Below are 19,930 nucleotides of genomic sequence, written 5' to 3' on the forward strand. Positions count from 1 at the left end.
CAACCTTGATGCTTAGGTGTAAGGGTAAACAGTCCTAAAGAATGGGTTATATCTCTGTTCAGTGGACTACTCGGTCAATCATACACAAAAAGCCAACCTTGATGCTTAGGTGTAAGGGTAAACAGTCCTAAAGAATGGGTTAAGCTTCTACGAATCTACTCAGTCAATGAGTAATATCCCAACTCCCTACACCTATTACTAGGTGCACGTACATTTTCTCTTGTCTCGTCTTGCAAAATTTTTCATCCAACGGGACAAAATCCATTTTTAGTCTCGTAAATATTGAGACAAGAATACCCTAATAAAACATTGAAACTTATAAACCTTCATTGCATGCAGTTGGAGGGAAAAAGGCATCAATCACTATGAGAAAAATATCTTTTTCATCCAACGGGACAAAATCCATTTTTAGTCTCGTAAATATTGAGACAAGAATACCCTAATAAAACATTGAAACTTATAAACCTTCATTGCATGCAGTTGGAGGGAAAAAGGCATCAACATAAAATGGAAAAATATCTTTTACATAAATAAGGACCAGGTAACCTGAGGTAACACAGAAAAAACACAAGGAAAAGGAGAGAGCACAAAAATCATAAATATCTTTTACATAAATAAGGACCAGGTAACCTGAGGTAACACAGAAAAAACACAAGGAAAAGGAGAGAGCACAAAAATCATATGTAGGAAAACACAAACACAAAATGATAAAGGAAGAATAGGTAACAAAGGAAAAACAAATTAACACAAATGGAAACGCAACTTTAACAGAAGGGGGAAAAAAGACATCACACGAAGGAAAAACAAAATCAAGCTATCAAGCAAGACATAGGGAAAAAGAGAAAAACAAAATAAGGAACAAAAGAAAATAGGCGAAAATATACAGCACACAAAAAAAAGAAAAAAAAAAGGAAATAAAATGGAAACGCAACTTTAACGGAAGGGGGAAAAAAGACATCACACGAAGGAAAAACAAAATCAAGCTATCAAGCAAGACATAGGGAAAAAGAGAAAAACAAAATAAGGAGTATAAAAAGATATATGCACGTATAAAAAGATAAGACCCATTCCACAAAAAACTTCTCTCATTCCTTGCACGAAAAGTGAAGAGTGCAAAGTTTTTCGTGGAATGGTCCTCTTGGTATGAACTTTCCGCATTTGTCTTTGAATCTAAGAATCAACGAACTTAATCAAAATGTACAATTCCGTTTAAATATTACGAGAAAAAAATGTCTACTCAACACGAGTTTTTGTCAAATGGCAAGGAAACGTGAACGAACTACTGTCCGTAGTGTGAAAGTGCCACTAGGCCATTTTCCTTGAAATAATTCTGTCAAATTTCAAATACTTCCTCTTCATCACGTGCTACAGGAGTCTCGCAACTGTTCTGCACAACTCTCCACGCTATCACTCTGCTCATTCCTCGTCCACTTTTGTCCATCAGGCCAACAATATTTATTCAACATTCGAGCCAGCTTCTCCCTGGGTACATTATGCAGTGTCTTCCTTGCTAACTGGTCCACATCAAACGCCCACTCTGTCTCCGGCTCTAACACGTAGAACTTGTACCAGTTATGATAGGCCAGGTTGTAATAGTTGAGAATCTCAAACTCCTCCGTATTGGTGTTATCGATGAACACAGGGCTTTGGAAAGCCAGGAGTGCTGCCTCTGTGGCCTTGTACGCCCAGTTGTGTGCCTCTCCTAACTTCTTCACATTGTATTGATACCCACTAGGCGTTTCAAAGTAATGGTCTGCGCTAAACGCTACCGGTCTTGCTCCGTTTAGTTTCCCAGTAGCAGCAATGAGTTCCTTCACTCTGGTACTCTTCCCACACCCAGGCAGACCCCGCATTAACACCATCACTTTCACATTATTCCGTACGTCTGTCATGAGGGCCTCTATAAGCTCTTTGTTTCGGGTTCGATTCCTGGCGATTTGTTGCTTGTAAAATAGGGACCGGGGGTCGCCTGGAATCATAAGCAAACACAGAGGTTTCCACCTTGTAGTCTTTCTGGTGTTCAGGCATCGTGCTTGGTCGATAGGAAGGGGAGGTTTCTTCCAGGAAATAAGGAGAATAATCATCTGCGATTGAAAATCTCAATTACACATCACGTGGCACAGTATTTCACGAAATAAAAAAGGCTTGAAAAAATCGTTCACTTACTTTAAAAGAAAAATATGCATTTTTTGTTGCACTTCAAAAAATTGATTTCTTAAATGATACATGCTTAGCTCCGTATCAAGAATCATCTGCGATTGAAGTTCTCAATTACACATCACGTGGCACAGTATTTCAGGAAATAAAAAAGGCTTCAAAAAATCGTTCACTTACTTTAAAAGAAAAATAATGCATTTTTTGTTGCACTTCAAAAAATTGATTTCTTAAATGATACATGCTTAGCTCTGCATATTCTAAAAACACTTGTGGTCGGGGCCACAACCAGAGTATAAACTCGGTTTAAGTTCAACCGAAATAAAAAAGGCTTGAAAAATTCGTTCACTTACTTTAAAAGAAAAATATGCATTTTTTGTTGCACTTCAAAAAATTGATTTCTTAAATGATACATGCTTAGCTCCGTATATTCTAAAAACACTTGTGGTCGGGGCCACAACCAGAGTATAAACGTTCAACTCTTTGATTCAACTCTTTGATTAAAAAAAATCAGCATGGCCTTTTTTTTATTCCCTCTAGCTAGAGGCTAGAAAATAGAATGACCCAAGAGAGGGCTAGGTGGCCTATAACTAATGATTTGTAGAGATTATGCTTAGTAAATCTTAATTTGAATACTCCTAACACATGCAAACAATAAACATGAACAGTTCACACATTGGAGGAATAAAATTAGAGGAAAAGAAACGAAAAGGATAAAGAAACTCAAGTTGTTGTTTTAATAAAAAATCTACAGATTGTCTCTACCAATATTTTGTCTCTTGACAAAAGACATTCAAATTTCTTTCTTCTATTGCAGAATTTCGGATTTCTATACACGCTTAAGATCATTCACCAAGGAGTGCTTGAGATACCTCCAGCCTGTGCTAATTTTTACAATTGTGTACTTACCTCGGATGACTTTGTTGAGATCAAGACAATTTTCTGCTTCTTGTTTTACTAGAGGTAACAACTGTTCACAGATCGGGGGAAAGGGATGGGAGAGATAAATGGGAAGGAGTAAAGGATGATGAAGGAAGAGAGGAAGAAAAGGGAGGTGCGAAGAGAGAAGTAGAAAATGAAGAGAAAGGAAAGCTAGTAAGAGAAGAAGACGGGGAAATAGGACGAGAAAAGGAGTGGATATAGATAATAAGTTCAAGGGTATCATTGGTATTCATGGTATTGTTGGTATCCCAACCATTTACAAGCATAATATGTATAATAAAAGTTATCTTTGGCTATCCTTATTAGCTTGGAGGGTAGTGTGTCTGCTAGGTCACAGGTTCAAATCCCACCCAGGGAAAAATTTATCAGATAAGGTTTGTTTTCAGAACAGTTAACTTCAAGCCCTCCTCCTCAATTTCGGGATAGTAAGATGTTACAGTCCATCTGTCAAACCTTTTGAAAAAAGGTTACCTACTGTGTGAAGTAAAATGTAGATTGGTACAAAAATCCTCTGCCTTTATGGGATTCTCATGCAGCTGCTGCATCATTTTTATTGTCCTCCCAAAATCTCTAAAAAAAAAAAAAAAAAATCCACATAAAACAAAATCACATTGCCCTGCTTTGCCGAACACACACGAAAAGTACCGATCATGTCCGAGACCGGCGACTTCACGAAACGGTGCAATAAAACATTCGAAAAACTTTTCTTTTTTTATGTATTCACATCAGTCGAGGGTGATTTTATGTACTCAGCACGTTTTCTCAGTTCAGCGCGCGGTCGATCAAACGGTTTTTCTTTACTTTCCTAGTTATTCCAATCAGCATTTTCCATGGTCAGTTTTCAGTGCCAAAAAGCGTTTTTGGTCCCGTGTACAAAATATGATATGTATTATGACATTTATGACCGAGACTGCCTGACCTGAAACTTGGAAAGAAGCTCTCAAATTCAACACCACACGAACCCTTTAGGTAAGTAGTGTTAATATACATAGGTACCTACCTAAAGCGCCTAGTGGTATTTCAACTACTTTTTGGCGGTTTTCAGCTTTAGTATCTACCTACGGTGAGAGATATCGAAATAGAAAGTTAAAACATGGGATTAGGTAGACTCTTCAAAGCAGAGCAATTTTCTTCTTTGCCTATCCTTCTACAAAAGTCCCTCAGTCAGATAAAGTAGACCAGCTTAGTCTGCTGGCTGGGTGGACTTTAAACAAGGAGTATACCAGCCTTTCCCTTGCTAAAGGAAGAGCAAAGGTTGAGTGCGAAGGCCATCCACTCGTAAAATTTGTAGCCAAAACCAAATGTCAGCCCAAAGCAAACACCCTAGTTAGGGCTGATTGAGAGGCTGAAAACGCCGATCCCGTCTGTACATGGGAAAAGGCAAAGAAGATGATCAATGAATATGAGCTTCCCCAACGGAGCCTTGATCGTAGCTTCGACCATAGTCCCAATTAAGTGGCTGGCCATATGGACACTGGTGGGAACGTTGTGGACGCGCATTTAGACTATGTATTGCAAGAGGCTTGTAAAGTTACTCTCAGGATTGCAGTCCAGTTAGGGTCTCCAGATCAAATTTTTAAAAAGTAGGACATTTGGTTCCAAAAACCCGGACATTCCATCGAAAACCAGGATTTTTTTTATGACTAATATTATCTGTTCTTCATTTTCATTTCACTGGATCTTTTCTTTGTCTGTCTATGTTCGCCCATCCACCCAACGAATCATATCACATGACTTATTAGATTGAATAGATTTTCTCAGCTCTTACCTGGTTTTGATGGTACTTCAAAGTCTTCTGAATCTGATGGCCTTGAGAACACACCTTGTCAAATTTCTCCTTCAAAGGTTTATGCTCTTCACTTGTCATTGTAAATTTCAGATGCAACTCTTTGGACAAATAATATGACTAGAAAACATAAACAATGGATTTATTAATCAATTTCTGACAAACAATGAGACATCTTTGTAAATGGTTGGGACTCTTTGGACAAATAATATGACTAGAAAACATAAGCAATGGATTTATTAATCAATTTCTGACAAACAATGAGACATCTTTGTGAATGGTTGGTATATGGAAAAGTCTAGAACACTTTCTTATTAAGCTATTGTGATATTGGGTGGCCAAAAAAGGAACAAGCATCCCCTTTTCAATTACGCCAAAACTTCCCTATGAATCGGCAAAAAGACTAATTAAATCTAAATTCAAAAATGGTTGGTACATGGAAAAGTCTAGAACACTTTCTTATTAAGCTATTGTGACATTGGGTAGTTGGTTATATTCCCAGGGCATGGCACAAAAGTTTGGTCTGCTTTATCAGTTAAGGGCCACTAAAAAAAAGACATGAAATATCTAAGATCAATCCACATTGTTGTGGCTTTCAATCAACAAAAGAGATTTTGAATGGAATGAGAAAAAAAAAACATCATTTAAGGTAGGTGAAATCAATGTTTTTAAAATTCAAAAACTACCTACCTATAATGTTTCCAGTAAAAATGAATGGTACAGCAAAACTGAGGAGCTTACTAGCAAGCCCCCCAAAAGAAGAGAGAACACATTATAAAAAGAGGATCCAGTACATAGTCATATACCAAGTATAAACTAACACCATCCCATCATTTAAGGTAGGTGAAATCAATGTTTATAAAAGGTAGTTGTGCATAAGGCGCGTCAATGGGACATTACAAAAATCCTTTTATAAGAGGGAAGATACTTGCTTAAGGAGCAGGATTTTTTTTATGACTATTATCTGTTCTTCATTTTCATTTCACTGGATCTTTTGTCTGTCTATGTTCGCCCATCCACCGAACGAGTCATATCACATGACTTGTTAGACTGAATAGATTTTCTCAGCTCTTACCTGGTTTTGATGGTACTTCAAAGTCTTCTGAATCTGATGGCCTTGAGAACACACCTTGTCAAATTTCTCCTTCAAAGGTTTATGCTCTTCACTTGTCATTGTAAATTTCAGATGCAACTCTTTGGACAAATAATATGACTAGAAAACATAAACAATGGATTTATTAATCAATTTCTGACAAACAATGAGACATCTTTGTAAATGGTTGGTACATGGAAAAGTCTAGAACACTTTCTTATTAAGCTATTGTGATATTGGGTAGTTGGTTATATGCCCAGGGCATTACACAAAAGTTTGGTCTGCTTTATCAGTTAAGGGCCACTAAAAAAAAAAAAAAGACATGAGATATCTAAGATCAATCCACATTGTTGTGGCTTTCAATCAACAAGAGATTTTGAATGGAATGAGAAAAAAAAACATCATCTATGGTAGGTGAAATCAATGTTTTTAAAATTCAAAAGCTACCTACCTATAATGTTTCCAGTAAAAATGAATGGTACAGCAAAACTGAGGAGCTTACTAGTAAGCCCCTCAAAAGAAGAGAGAACAAGCAGAGGTACACATTATAAAAAGAGGATCCAGTACATAGTCATATACTAAGTATAAACTAACACCATCCTTACAAAGTACATACAGTTCTTTTTAAGACTTACTTTTCTAAAACGCCATGGTTTTCTCCTGAGTACTTCAGTATTTTTCAGGAACAATAAAAACTCTAAAAGTGAGAGCAAAAAGCAAGCCCCCCAAAAGAAGAGAGAACACATTATAAAAAGAGGATCCAGTACATAGTCATATACCAAGTATAAACTAACACCATCCTTACAAAGTACATACAGTTCTTTTAGACTTACTTTTCTAAAACGCCATGGTTTTCTCCTGAGTACTTCAGTATTTTTCAGGAACAATAAAAACTCTAAAAGTGAGAGCAAAATAAGAAAAATTAACAATATTTTAGAACCATATTAGCAACTGGCTAATGAGCAATTCTATTCTATGAACCATAAATTCCCGAATCCAAAAGAGTGGTAACTAGATATTTCAGACCTCCGGAAAAATCGATTAAAGCATTAAAGGCACTTGTAAGTTGTAGTCTTGAACTAGTCAACTAGTTGTACTCTTTGAAAATTTTGAAATTTTTTTCTGCTGAACCTACAGTAACCTGATAGCAAAAAAATCCAAAATCACATGCCCTCAGCCCTGCTTTGCCGAAGCCGAACACACACGAAAAGTACCGATCATGTCCGAGACCGGCGACTTCACGAAACGGTGCAATAGAACATTCGAAAAACTTTTCTTTTTTTATGTATTCACATCAGTCAAGGGTGATTTTATGTACTCTGCACGTTTTCTCAGTTCAGCGCGCGGTCGACCAAACGGTTTTTCTTTACTTTCCTAGTTATTCCAATCAGCATTTTCCATGGTCAGTTTTCAGTGCCAAAAAGCGTTTTTGGTCCCGTGTACAAAATATGATATGTATTATGACATTTATGACCGAGACTGCCTGACCTGAAACTTGGAAAGAAGCTCTCAAATTCAACACCACACGAACCCTTTAGGTAAGTAGTGTTAATATACATAGGTACCTACCTAAAGCGCCTAGTGGTATTTCAACTACTTTTTGGCGGTTTTCAGCTTTAGTATCTACCTACGGTGAGAGATATCGAAATAGAAAGTTAAAACATGGGATTAGGTAGACTCTTCAAAGCAGAGCAATTTTCTTCTTTGCCTATCCTTCTACAAAAGTCCCTCAGTCAGATAAAGTAGACCAGCTTAGTCTGCTGGCTGGGGGGACTTTAAACAAGGAGTATACCAGCCTTTCCCTTGCTAAAGGAAGAGCAAAGGTTGAGTGCGAAGGCCATCCACTCGTAAAATTTGTAGCCAAAACCAAATGTCAGCCCAAAGCAAACACTCTAGTTAGGGCTGATTGAGAGGCTGAAAACGCCGATCCCGTCTGTACATGGGAAAAGGCGAAGATGATCAATGAATATGATCTTCCTCAACGGAGCCTTGATCGTAGCTTCGACCATAGTCCCAAGTGGCTGGCCATATGGACACTGGTGGGAACGTTGTGGACGCGCATTTAGACTAGGCATATTGAGGAAAGTGGGCCCTCTGCACCCGATAAAATTAAACTCATATTAAAAATAAATTGTAATTCTGAACTTACGTACCTAGATATGGTGGAATACTGAAAATACAACTCAATAATTGCTTATGACGCTTATGTATTTTAAAATATTTACATTTAGACAATTTAGAGCTTTATGAAAACGAATTACCTTCAATATTTCCGTCTCTTTTTCTTATCTAAAGAATAAATAATAGATAGGTATTGGTTTTAAAATATTTTATAAGACATTAATAGATATTTTCCACAGTTTTAGAAAAATATAATACTATTATTTTTTGAGAGAAACAGTGCTGCTGTAGTGCTGTAGCACATAGGGCAAATGACTCTGTCAAAAGAGAATATGAAATTGTAAACGGATCTTTTGCGATAAGTTTCTACATATTACTTTTTCAACAAGTGACCACGTTTTTACAGTGTAGGTACATATATTGTCTTGGTACTTACTTACAACTATAATAGATAGCTCTAGTGATCTCAATTTGAATTCTTAAATTCCGTTGGCTTTTTTTCTTTCCAAGTCAAGAAAATAAATGAAAAAATGTTGGAAAGGAAAAAATACAATGTAAATACATGATAAGTACTTATTATCCATCTACATATTTGAAGTAAACAAATTTTGAATTTCAACTGTCACTGCAAGAAAACGCAGTTGGTCACGTTGCATTGAAGTTATTTTCTAGAACTAAAGTTATTTGCTGCATTATAGGGACTGTCTTATATTACCAAGGATAAAGATCTGTACATTTTCAAATTTCACAAAATTCGTGTTTGATTAATAAGGCATTCCCCATAGGAAGTTTTTAGGTCTCTAGAAGACATTTTGCTCTGTCTCTCGATTTTTATTTTACTTAAAACTTATAATACTATTATCCCGTTCAGGTTTAAGGTAACCCAAAACAGCTCATCCTTCCATTTTGCCAGTGTTTCATTTCTACTACTCTGAAAGTGAACGCCAGTAAACATTCCCCTGTTTGTTCAGAAAAGGGAGAGCTTTTATATTTTGCCACCCAGCTTTTACCCCAGTTTCCCTTGTTTTCTTCAACCCTCCCCTCTTTGTCATCGTAATTCTCTCTTCTGGTTTTATTTTTTGAGTCCCTATCCCTACTATTGCGTTGTTGGAAAATTTTATTTGCAGATAGGAAAATTTTCAAAATATTAATTTTGAATTTCACCCAAAATTTCTTGCCCTTTTTGATCCAGTTTGCTTACTATTTCTTCAAGAACCTAAGTACCCTTTAAATTAAACTTCAGAAGAAAAAAAAGCATACATTTATCAAATGAAAATTTTATGAAATTAGCCAATACCTATTAGTTTCTCCCCACTTGTACATAATTATGTGTATGCATACATTTATCAAATGAAAATTTTATGAAATTAGCCAATACCTATTAGTTTCTCCCCACTTGTACATAATTATGTGTATCATATTCACATATATCTACAGTAAAATCGAAAATTTCAATGGTTCCTAAGAAAATATAAATGCTGAGCCCTGGTCCTTTGAAGATATTTTCTTGTGATTGTGAAATGGGTACTGAATAGAACACAAAGTCAGAAACCCCAAACGAGAACAGAGCAAAACTGGTCGATCGTCGAGCGCACTGCACAGAGAAGCAAACGCCTTCTCCAGCAGATATAGGTACCTCGTGGAATTAGAATGTTCGTCGGTGCTACGTCCTACCTCTCATGTTGTAAACCAATGCCAGAGCTCTGAGCACTCAGTCCATGTTCATGTTGATTCCTCATATGACCTCGCCTGAGCTGTGTACGTTACCTTGGTCCCATATCTCTTACGTAGTACTTCAAATATTTCCAACTCTCATGATAAAAATTTACTGAGCAAGAAATGAGAGTTGTGTTGGAGAGTTGCTATTGGAACTGGGATTTTACGTCGGTTCTGATAGGTATTGCTGATCGCTGTCAAATCATTACAAGGGTTAGTCATTTTAGAATAATTTAAAAGGCACTGGGGTCACCTATTGCAAATTTTCTGTTAAAAACAAAAGACTCATAAGATGCAATGCCTTTTGCTCAGCCTAAATTACCATTTGCATCAAATTCTTAAATCGGACATCTGTAATTCTCCAAATACTGAAAGCTTATTGGTTGCCTTGAATTTTTTACTTTCTTTTACCTCTATAATGTCTCAACACATGTAGAGAAAAAATGAAGCACACTGTACTACTAAAAGAGATTTTTTCACCTTTGTATAGATAGTGTAAGTATTATTGAAACTTTTTCCGAACTAAATCAATTCAATGCAAACTTCTCACGCTCAGACCGTATGCTAGACCGCGGTCCGTCAGACGGTATGAACGTGAGTGGCGGATATAACGGAGGAACACCAGATGAGTCCGAGAACCCCAAATCATCCGATTTGGGTCCCAACTCAAAAAAAGGTCATCCGAGTTGCGTCCCCGGTACCTGAGATTGAACCTATACGAATGTCCATAATGTAAAGACAATTATTAGGTAGTCATGTAAAATACACATGACGAATTGTCAACCTATGTATAAATTGTAGGCATTTCTAGGTAAAACATCAAAAAAAGATCATCCGAGTTGCGTCCCCGGTACCTGAGATTGAACCTATACAGGGTGCGCCAGAAAAACACTGACAACCGCTTAGGGTAGGTAGACCTCATCATTTCTAACAAGGTTCTGTGGATCATTTTCCTAACTTCGGCTTCGTTTCCGAGAAATGTCCAAAAAACCACCTTTTAAAAAAATGCAGACCTCGTGTCAGTTTTTAGGTCATAACTTTTTCATTTTAGTCGATTACTCTCAGGATTGCAGTCCAGTACCAAATCGACCGACGACATTACTTCATGATTGAGCTGTGGCACCAATTATTTCCCGTTTGACCAATTTGAAATTACATTCCATTTGAAAATCTACCTTAACCGGTGTGATCAGGGTAGAACTCTTGGTAGTTTACTAATAGTTTACTCTCAACAAAGCCAATAAAGATACATTTTCATCGCAATAAAGAGTCGAGTTTTCTTCATCCATTCAGTTTTGTTTCGTTAGTCGATAAAATGTTTTTGTTAAAACCACGAGCCAGAGCACAAAATTTTGATCCGAAATGGGGTATACCGTATACCTAAAAAACTGATTACACAAAATTCAACTGATTGCCCATAAGGAGTGCGAAAATTAGCTGACTGACCATAAGACAATATGCAAAACTGCGGTTTACATCGTTTGGCGAAAGAAAATTTCGGAAAAGTCGTACCATTTTCCAGTAGTACAGGAAAAACCACTTTCGGGATCATAAAACTCAACTGATTGGCAATTAGAAAGCATTTTTGTTCTATTTGGGATAATTACTTGGAACTTGGATGTATTAATTATTGAATCAGGGTGTCTACCAAAATCAAAAACCGGAATTCCCTGACTTCCCGGTTTTCCAGTCCATTCTTTCAAAATTTTCAGTCCACTTTTTCAAGATTCAAAAAATATCCTTGGGCCATGCAGACAGCTTCCATGAAAAAGCTCAAATAGGATAATAACACAAGATATAGATAACATATTTCTTCCTATGAAAAAAGCAATTAAACTGCAATAAACCCAACTGTAACTTGCCAAATATGCTCAAAGTCAATGCCACATATGTATATGACATGATCCGGCATCAACCTGTCTAGTCAGCAACAAATTAAAATGTAAATAAATCTAAACATAACTACCTACAAGTGTGAGTGGCACACGACCATGCGTATACTATTAGCATCAGTACTCAATAAGCGAGTCTCCAAATAAATAATTATCACCTACTTTTACGGCGACCTTGGAAAGGTTTAAAACAGAATCCATTTCATTCAGTTTCCTTTTTTACCCAAACCAAAATCGGAAAAATTAAAACGATTTTTCCCCGCTAATCATTATCAAACTTATTTTGGTTTAGCTGTTTCTTCAAAAGGTTCAAAGAAGATAAGTCAGGCATAATGAAGATGGGAATCAGAGAAGACGACATTGCAAACAGGGATCTGTTGAGGAAGAATGTACACCAGTTTGAAGGATTTGAAAAAAAGGACAGGACGACCAGCGTGGACAAAAAAGCGTACGAAAAAGGGATAGGCTATCCTAAAACTCAAATACGATGGTTCAAAGAAGATAAGTCAGGCATAATGAAGATGGGAATCAGAGAAGACGACATTGCAAACAGGGATCTGCTGAGGAAGAATGTACACCAGTTTGAAGGATTTGAAAAAAAGGACAGGACGACCAGCGTGGACAAAAAAGCGTACGAAAAAGGGATAGGTGTACAACCGTACATCCACCGATTTAGCATCACTGTATAGTTTGGACCGTTCCAGTCAACATAAACATGTTGGGAAGCATTGAATCCAACATACATAATACAGCTAAAGAGAGAATATTTTTTTATGTACATAGGTATCAACGTCGTCAGTAGAGGTTGAGTCGTAGTGGTGTACAGAGAGACTTCGAGATAGCGTGACTCATCATGGACACTTTATTGTGAGAGTTTTGTGTGACGAGTCGTAGTGGTGTACAGAGAGACTTCGAGATAGCGTGACTCATCATGGACACTTTATTGTGAGAGTTTTGTGTGACTCACTTGAAAACTGCCTTACTGACTCATTTCGAGAGGAAGAATAAAGCTTCTGTTGGAAGACCAACAGGAATTTGAACTTTGAAGAATTGTCTTAACTACAGACAACATGTTCAAATTGATCACATCAAAAACACAAATCAATATCTAGGTAGAAAACTTTCAAAGAGCTTTACAATGAGTCAAAAGAATAGATAGGAAGATGTATGAGCAGAAGCACTTTGAATCTTTTCCCTCAATATTTGACTCTAGCTCTTCCATCTAGCAAAGAAATAAAGACAGTTAAGTCAGCATAAGTTATTTGACTCATTTTACGTCTACATAATATGTTCCTGTCAATGTATTATTCTGTATAGAACAGGCAAAGCATGATATGTATAATATATTTAACATTGACTGGCCCCTAGACTTTTTCTGGAATAGCAAAGTAATAGACTAAATAACCTTGAAAATTGCCTTGGAACGAGCTGGAAGGGAGAAATTTCAGGCATAATATTTTCTACGACTTCATTTTTCCCTGTCTGAAATGGATCAGGAAATGTTGAGACTGTCCGTCTTGTATGGGACATTATCATATTATATTAATAGACTAAATAACCTTGAAAATTGCCTTGGAACGAGCTGGAAGGGAGAAATTTCAGGCATAATATGATAAAATAATTGTGATTTTCTACGACTTCATTTTTCCCTGTCTGAAATGGATCAGGAAATGTTGAGACTGTCCGTCTTGTATGGGACATTATCATATTATATGCTACTGGCTATTTCGGAGAGCACTTAGCCTCATAAAGGTTATCTGGGGAGTTGGTTTAAATTCCGACAAAAACAAGCTGGGCCCGTCCCTCCGGGAATTTTTTAGCCCGTAGTTTATTTGATCGTGATTAGAGAAAATCAGTACCTATATACCTACATATTATTATAATAATAAAGGAAGGACGGGCTAAAAAGGCACCACCTCCTGATGATATTTTTCAAGACAAGTAGATACAGAGGAACCTTGATTGTTCAAGAGACACGTAAAAATTGCAAGAGAGATCATAAGTTGTAAAAGACTGGTGGAAGATCATTTTTTGTAAATATAATGTTTAAGTCACCAATCCATTTATTGGTGTTGCTCGGCGTAGCTTAACATAGGGGACTCTAAAACTGGTCTTAAATGATCGACTAGATCGGAAGAGCGTCGTTATCTAAAACTTTTCTTGCTTTAAAGTTCATAGGTCGTCGCGACAAATTTTCAAGAATCAGAGCTCATTTGTGTGACGAAAATGTGAAAGAAATCTACCCAAACCCATTTTTTTTTTTTTTTTTTTTTTTTTTTTGTCTTTATTGTTATCTGGACAAAATTTGCACCACCACTTTCGTGTTTCTGGTAAAAAGACCTTTAATTTGATATATAGGTTGACCAGGTTTGGATAAGTCCTTCTATGGGGACAGACTGACAGACGATACCGAAGCGAATACAATAGCCTATACCTTTTTTTATTACTATCGTAATAATAAAGGAAGGACGGGCTAAAAAGGCACCACCTCCTGATGATATTTTTCAAGACAAGTAGATACAGAGGAACCTTGATTGTTCAAGAGACACGTAAAAATTGCAAGAGAGATCATAAGTTGTAAAAGACTGGTGGAGGATCATTTTTTGTAAAAATTTACTAAGAGGACATTTTTTTTTATGGTCAATAAAAAGATCTCCCCGGCGGGGAATCGAACCCCGGTCTCCCGCGTGACAGGCGGGGATACTGACCACTATACTACCGAGGATTGGTGAAATGTAGGAGAGAAAAAGAAATATTTTAAAGCTTGCATGCAAGCGTGCAAGACGTAGTAGTACTGCTCTAGCAGCACTGTCGAGATTTCAATCGAACGTAAAAATGTGCGTTCAGAAGTATGTACTTGGCAGGTTTATAAATCTAGGTAAGATGAACACAGTATACCTACAAATTCAGAGTTAACATGTTAAAAAGGTTTTTTAAAGAATAACTGCCACCAGAGAAATAGGTCCCAGATGGTTATGTATAAAGAATAATAACTAATAACCAATTAATTAGTAACTTCATTTGGAGACTCAAAAGTGAAATTATCTGGAAGTTTTTACAAGGATCCAATATCAGGCTAATTCTAAATGTAATATGCAAAAATGTCTTTGTTGACATTTTTTTTATGGTCGTTTTCTGTCAATATCAATTTTATTATTACTGTTCATCTTCAATCTTCAGACGGAAAACAATCTGAAAGCACACCTAGGTAGGTACCTATGTAACGCGCAACGTATAGTCTCAGTGCTCGCTCTTCGTTAGCTGGTTGCTATTGTTTCCTCAAAAAATTCAGTTAAGCTTCAGAATTTCTCCTCTTTAGCTTCGTCAAATATGATGACGGAGTTAGAGGTATCTGACGAACTTTCTGTCATTGTACTTTTCTACCTCGAGGTACCCTTGAAACGGTATTGATGCACCATCTCTAAAGGACAAATTGAAGGACATAAATACTGAGTGAGATGTTTGAGAGATTAAAGACCATATCGAAATTTGTAATACCAGGTTTTCTCCTTTGGTTTTCCTTGGCATACATATTCTGGTGTGAACATCACACGACTTTCTATTACATTAAACTTCTCAACTGTAAGTCGGACAGCTCTAAAAGTTTCACCATTCTTTTCGGAGCGGCTGGCTTTCTCCTATCCCGACCTCCTTCTGTCTTCGCTTTCTGGACGATAAAACCTGAGCAGTTACAGTTCCCTCTATCAAACCTTTTGGGCCAGCCTAGTTAGCTTAGTTGGTAGTGCGTCTGCCTTGTAAGCGCTAGGCCGCGGGTTCGATTCCCACCCGGGGCGGATTTTTTCCCGCTGGGGCGTCTGCCTTGTAAGCGCTAGGCCGCGGGTTCGATTCCCGCCCGGGGCGGATTTTGTCCTGATGGGATGATGTTCGTTCTCGGAACAGTTACAGTTCAATGTATCAATTTTTCTCGGAACAGCTGGAAACTCCTGTTCTCCTTCTTCGAGTTTGGGCGGCCCTCAAACCTCTTAGGAATATTGTAATGCATAGTAAAAATCCCCCAAAAACCAGTTTTTTGGATTTTGGGCTTTAGGTTCTCTGGACAAAATTTGCACCACCATTTTCGTGTTTCTGGTAAAAAGACCTTTAATTTGATATATAGGTTGACCAGGTTTGGATAAGTCCTTCTATGGGGACAGACTGACAGACGATACCGAAGCGAATACAATAGCCTATACCTTTTTTTATTACTATCGTAATAATAAAGGAAGGACGGGCTAAAAAGGCACCACCTCCTGATGATATTTTTCAAGACAAGTAGATACAGAGGAACCTTGATTGTTCAAGAGACACGTAAAAATTGCAAGAGAGATCATAAGTTGTAAAAGACTGGTGGACAGAGATGTGCAAAATGCTTTTGAAAACCAATTTGAAATGCAAAATGTAAAATGCCTCTAGAAAACCAATTTGAAATGCAGTTTGGTTTGTGTGCCTTCTCTACATTCTGTGTATAGTTTGACTGTGTTTGCTTGTTGCTTGGCGGTATTAATTGAAATTCCAAGCACGTCGGAGTGTTTGTATGCAGCGCCACAAAGTCACGTGGGATACTGGCGTCTCTTTTCCTATATTCCTTCCAATATGAGTTTGTCAACAGGTCCGTTGAAAAAAAATAAAGAGTTTGATAATCTACTAGTAGATAAGAAGAGTGTTGACCTCTGAAAAGGTCACTTAAAAAGCCCTCAGTGACCCAAATTTGTGGTTTGGGCCTGTTGAAAGAATGGGACTACCTGTCTACCTCGACAGTCAAAATCGAAAATGTATGAATTCGATGAGAACAAATACTATTTAAAATCAGCTTTTACTCTTCAAACTAACAAAAAAATTCCCGATATTTGGGAAAAAAATTCTCCCCGGCGGGGAATCGAACCCCGGTCTCCCGCGTGACAGGCGGGGATACTGACCACTATACTACCGAGGATTGCTGAAATGTAGGAGAGAAAAAGAAATATTTTAAAGCTTGCATGCAAGCGTGCAAGACGTAGTAGTACTGCTCTAGCAGCACTGTCGAGATTTCAATCGAACGTAAAAATGTGCGTTCAGAAGTATGTACTTGGCAGGTTTATAAATCTAGGTAAGATGAACACAGTATACCTACAAATTCAGAGTTAACATGTTAAAAAGGTTTTTTAAAGAATAACTGCCACCAGAGAAATAGGTCCCAGATGGTTATGTATAAAGAATAATAACTAATAACCAATTAATTAGTAACTTCATTTGGAGACTCAAAAGTGAAATTATCTGGAAGTTTTTACAAGGATCCAATATCAGGCTAATTCTAAATGTAATATGCAAAAATGTCTTTGTTGACATTTTTTTTATGGTCGTTTTCTGTCAATATCAATTTTATTATTACTGTTCATCTTCAATCTTCAGACGGAAAACAATCTGAAAGCACACCTAGGTAGGTACCTATGTAACGCGCAACGTATAGTCTCAGTGCTCGCTCTTCGTTAGCTGGTTGCTATTGTTTCCTCAAAAAATTCAGTTAAGCTTCAGAATTTCTCCTCTTTAGCTTCGTCAAATATGATGACGGAGTTAGAGGTATCTGACGAACTTTCTGTCATTGTACTTTTCTACCTCGAGGTACCCTTGAAACGGTATTGATGCACCATCTCTAAAGGACAAATTGAAGGACATAAATACTGAGTGAGATGTTTGAGAGATTAAAGACCATATCGAAATTTGTAATACCAGGTTTTCTCCTTTGGTTTTCCTTGGCATACATATTTATTTCCATGAATCCTTATTCTTTTACCAATAACACTCATCATTTCATTAAAAGAAAAAATGAATTTTTAAAATGAGTGGGTGGTGGTAGGTGGTGAGGTTCGAATGAAATTGTCCGTTACCATGGAAACAACAATAGATGCGCTATATTGAATTTCGCGGGCATACATATTTATTTCCATGAATCCTTATTCTTTTACCAATAACACTCATCATTTCATTAAAAGAAAAAATGAAATTTTAAAATGAGTGAGTGGGTGGTGGTAGGTGGTGAGGTTCGAATGAAATTGTCCGTTACCATGGAAACAACAATAGATGCGCTATATTGAATTTCGCGGGTATAATGAAAAAGTTCATTGTGAAATGAACGAGTACCAAAAATAATACTAATAATACGCTTTCTATTAATTAAATTTATACAAGTAACCTTGTAGGATTTAGGTTCACACTTTTGAATTGGTGCATTAATAATGTACCTCGCTTTCTATTAATTAAATTTATACAAGTAACCTTGTAGGATTTAGGTTCACACTTTTGAATTGGTGCATTAATAATGTACCTACAGGATTATTTATTAAAAATTTTCTCCCCAAAAAAATGGGCACTTTTGGCTTATCATTTAAAGATCCAGCTGATAAAATTGGACAAAAGACCACTGGCAAAAATTGATCATTCGGGTTAATTATTAATCTTTCTAGTTTTTACTGGAATGAATTTTCAATTTCCATTTTACTGAAAAATTATTGAAATTATTAGCAATTGGCTAGAAACGACGTTCCCAAATTGTATGGTTCAGTGCGTTTCTACAATATTTCCTCAGAGCACCACACTATACACAGTCATATGCTGTATAGTAGACAGCAGTGCTTCAAACAACTGCTTTATCCTGTAGACATATTTAGAGGATGTGAAAGAGGGCGAGGGTTGCGTTGCAAAGAGGGGACAGCAGTGCTTCAAACAACTGCTTTATCCTGTAGACATATTTAGAGGATGTGAAAGAGGGCGAGGGTTGCGTTGCAAAGAGGGGAGCTTCATTTTGAAATCCTTAACTCCTGTGTACGGAGTATGCAGAGGTTGGAGTTGGACCCACGTTGCTTATTTTAAATTTAAAGTATTTTGGTCGAAAGAAGTACACTTCTGTGGTAATAGACGTGGGACTTGATAACTAGATTGTCATGTAAATGTTACTATCATGTAAATGTATGCCTTTATTTACCATGTTTGACTATTTTCTTTTTGACCTTGAAGACTATTCTACAAGATCATTTAGAAAAACCTATGCATCTGCAACTTGGTTTTGTTGTAACTTACTTCATGCTTACCTCTGGATAATGTTCCATTCTTACCTCTGGAGTCTGGAAACAGATCGGTATGGGTAGTCATCAGGAATTCTGGGACTTAGCTGAAATAAGACCGAAATATAAACAATATATTAGAATAGGAGACATGGGAGAAATCAGCAGTACAAAAATAATTAATGTTTTAGTTTATATTGATGAAAAGTAGTGCTAAATTTTGAAAATACATAAATATATTATTGGTAAATATTTCATAGGATGAATTGGAAATTTTAAAATAATTGTAAAAATAATATTTACAAAATTCCAAATATTTTAAATGGGTAGATACCTAGAGTTTACCTACACGAGAAATTTTATAAGGGAAAATCTTTTTCGACGAAAAAACGTCGAAAGGAAATGGAAACCTAAATATAAAAAAAAAATCAAAGAAACATCGTCCTGAGAAGGATGACCAACCGTTCCGTCTTCAGTGAAGAAACATAAAAAAGTGGCGTTGTTTTAATCAAAGAAACATCGTCCTGAGAAGGATGACCAACCGTTCCGTCTTCAGTGAAGAAACATAAAAAAGTGGCTTTGTTTTGGATGGTAATGCAAGAGTGAGTGAGTGAGTGAGCGAGAGAAAGATAGAGAATAGAGTAGGTTATACGGAGCCAGAGCAAAGCAAAAGAATGACAGTGAAAATGTAAAATGTTGCCAGTATTTTACTTTTATATAAATTGAACACTCTGCTATTAGGAACGACGAGATAAAGCTTTATACACTATATTACGGAGTTTGTTACCCACTGACGTCATCAAACTATTTCAACACAAGTAAAAACTGTACACTGTACTGTGTTGGTGTGTTGTTCAATACAGCCATTCTCATTCTCTCTTCTCTAAGCATTTTCTATATAATCTCTCTTTGTCTTTCATACTAAAAAATCCCCATACCCCATTTTGTATATGTATTTTTCTGTCTCTTTTTTTTTTTCCTTTTTATATTTTCTTGCTCTTTTCGTAAGGGTAATAGAAAGTAAAAAGTTATTGGAGTCAGAGAAATCAGGGTGTTTACCAAAATGGAAAAATAAAATTCCCTGACTTTTCCCGGTTTTCTTTTTTTTTAGATATCATAAAGAGAAAAATGTTGTAAAAATACACAAACAAGAGTAAAAAATAATTATTTCATTTCAGGAGGATTTTAA

General features: G+C 36.6%; 2 non-coding genes across 2 annotated transcripts; both read right to left on the minus strand.

Annotated features, from left to right (window-relative positions):
- Positions 1 to 14,357: 14,357 nt before the first annotated feature.
- Trnad-guc lies at positions 14,358 to 14,429 on the minus strand. Its single transcript has one exon. It is a non-coding gene; the product is annotated as a tRNA-Asp (tRNA).
- Positions 14,430 to 16,565: 2,136 nt separating this feature from the next.
- On the minus strand, positions 16,566 to 16,637 carry Trnad-guc. Its single transcript has one exon. It is a non-coding gene; the product is annotated as a tRNA-Asp (tRNA).
- Positions 16,638 to 19,930: the final 3,293 nt, after the last annotated feature.

Source organism: Diaphorina citri, unplaced genomic scaffold (genome assembly GCF_000475195.1).
Source record: "Diaphorina citri unplaced genomic scaffold, Diaci psyllid genome assembly version 1.1 scaffold689, whole genome shotgun sequence".
In the NCBI taxonomy this organism is placed as follows: Eukaryota; Metazoa; Arthropoda; class Insecta; order Hemiptera; family Psyllidae; genus Diaphorina; species Diaphorina citri.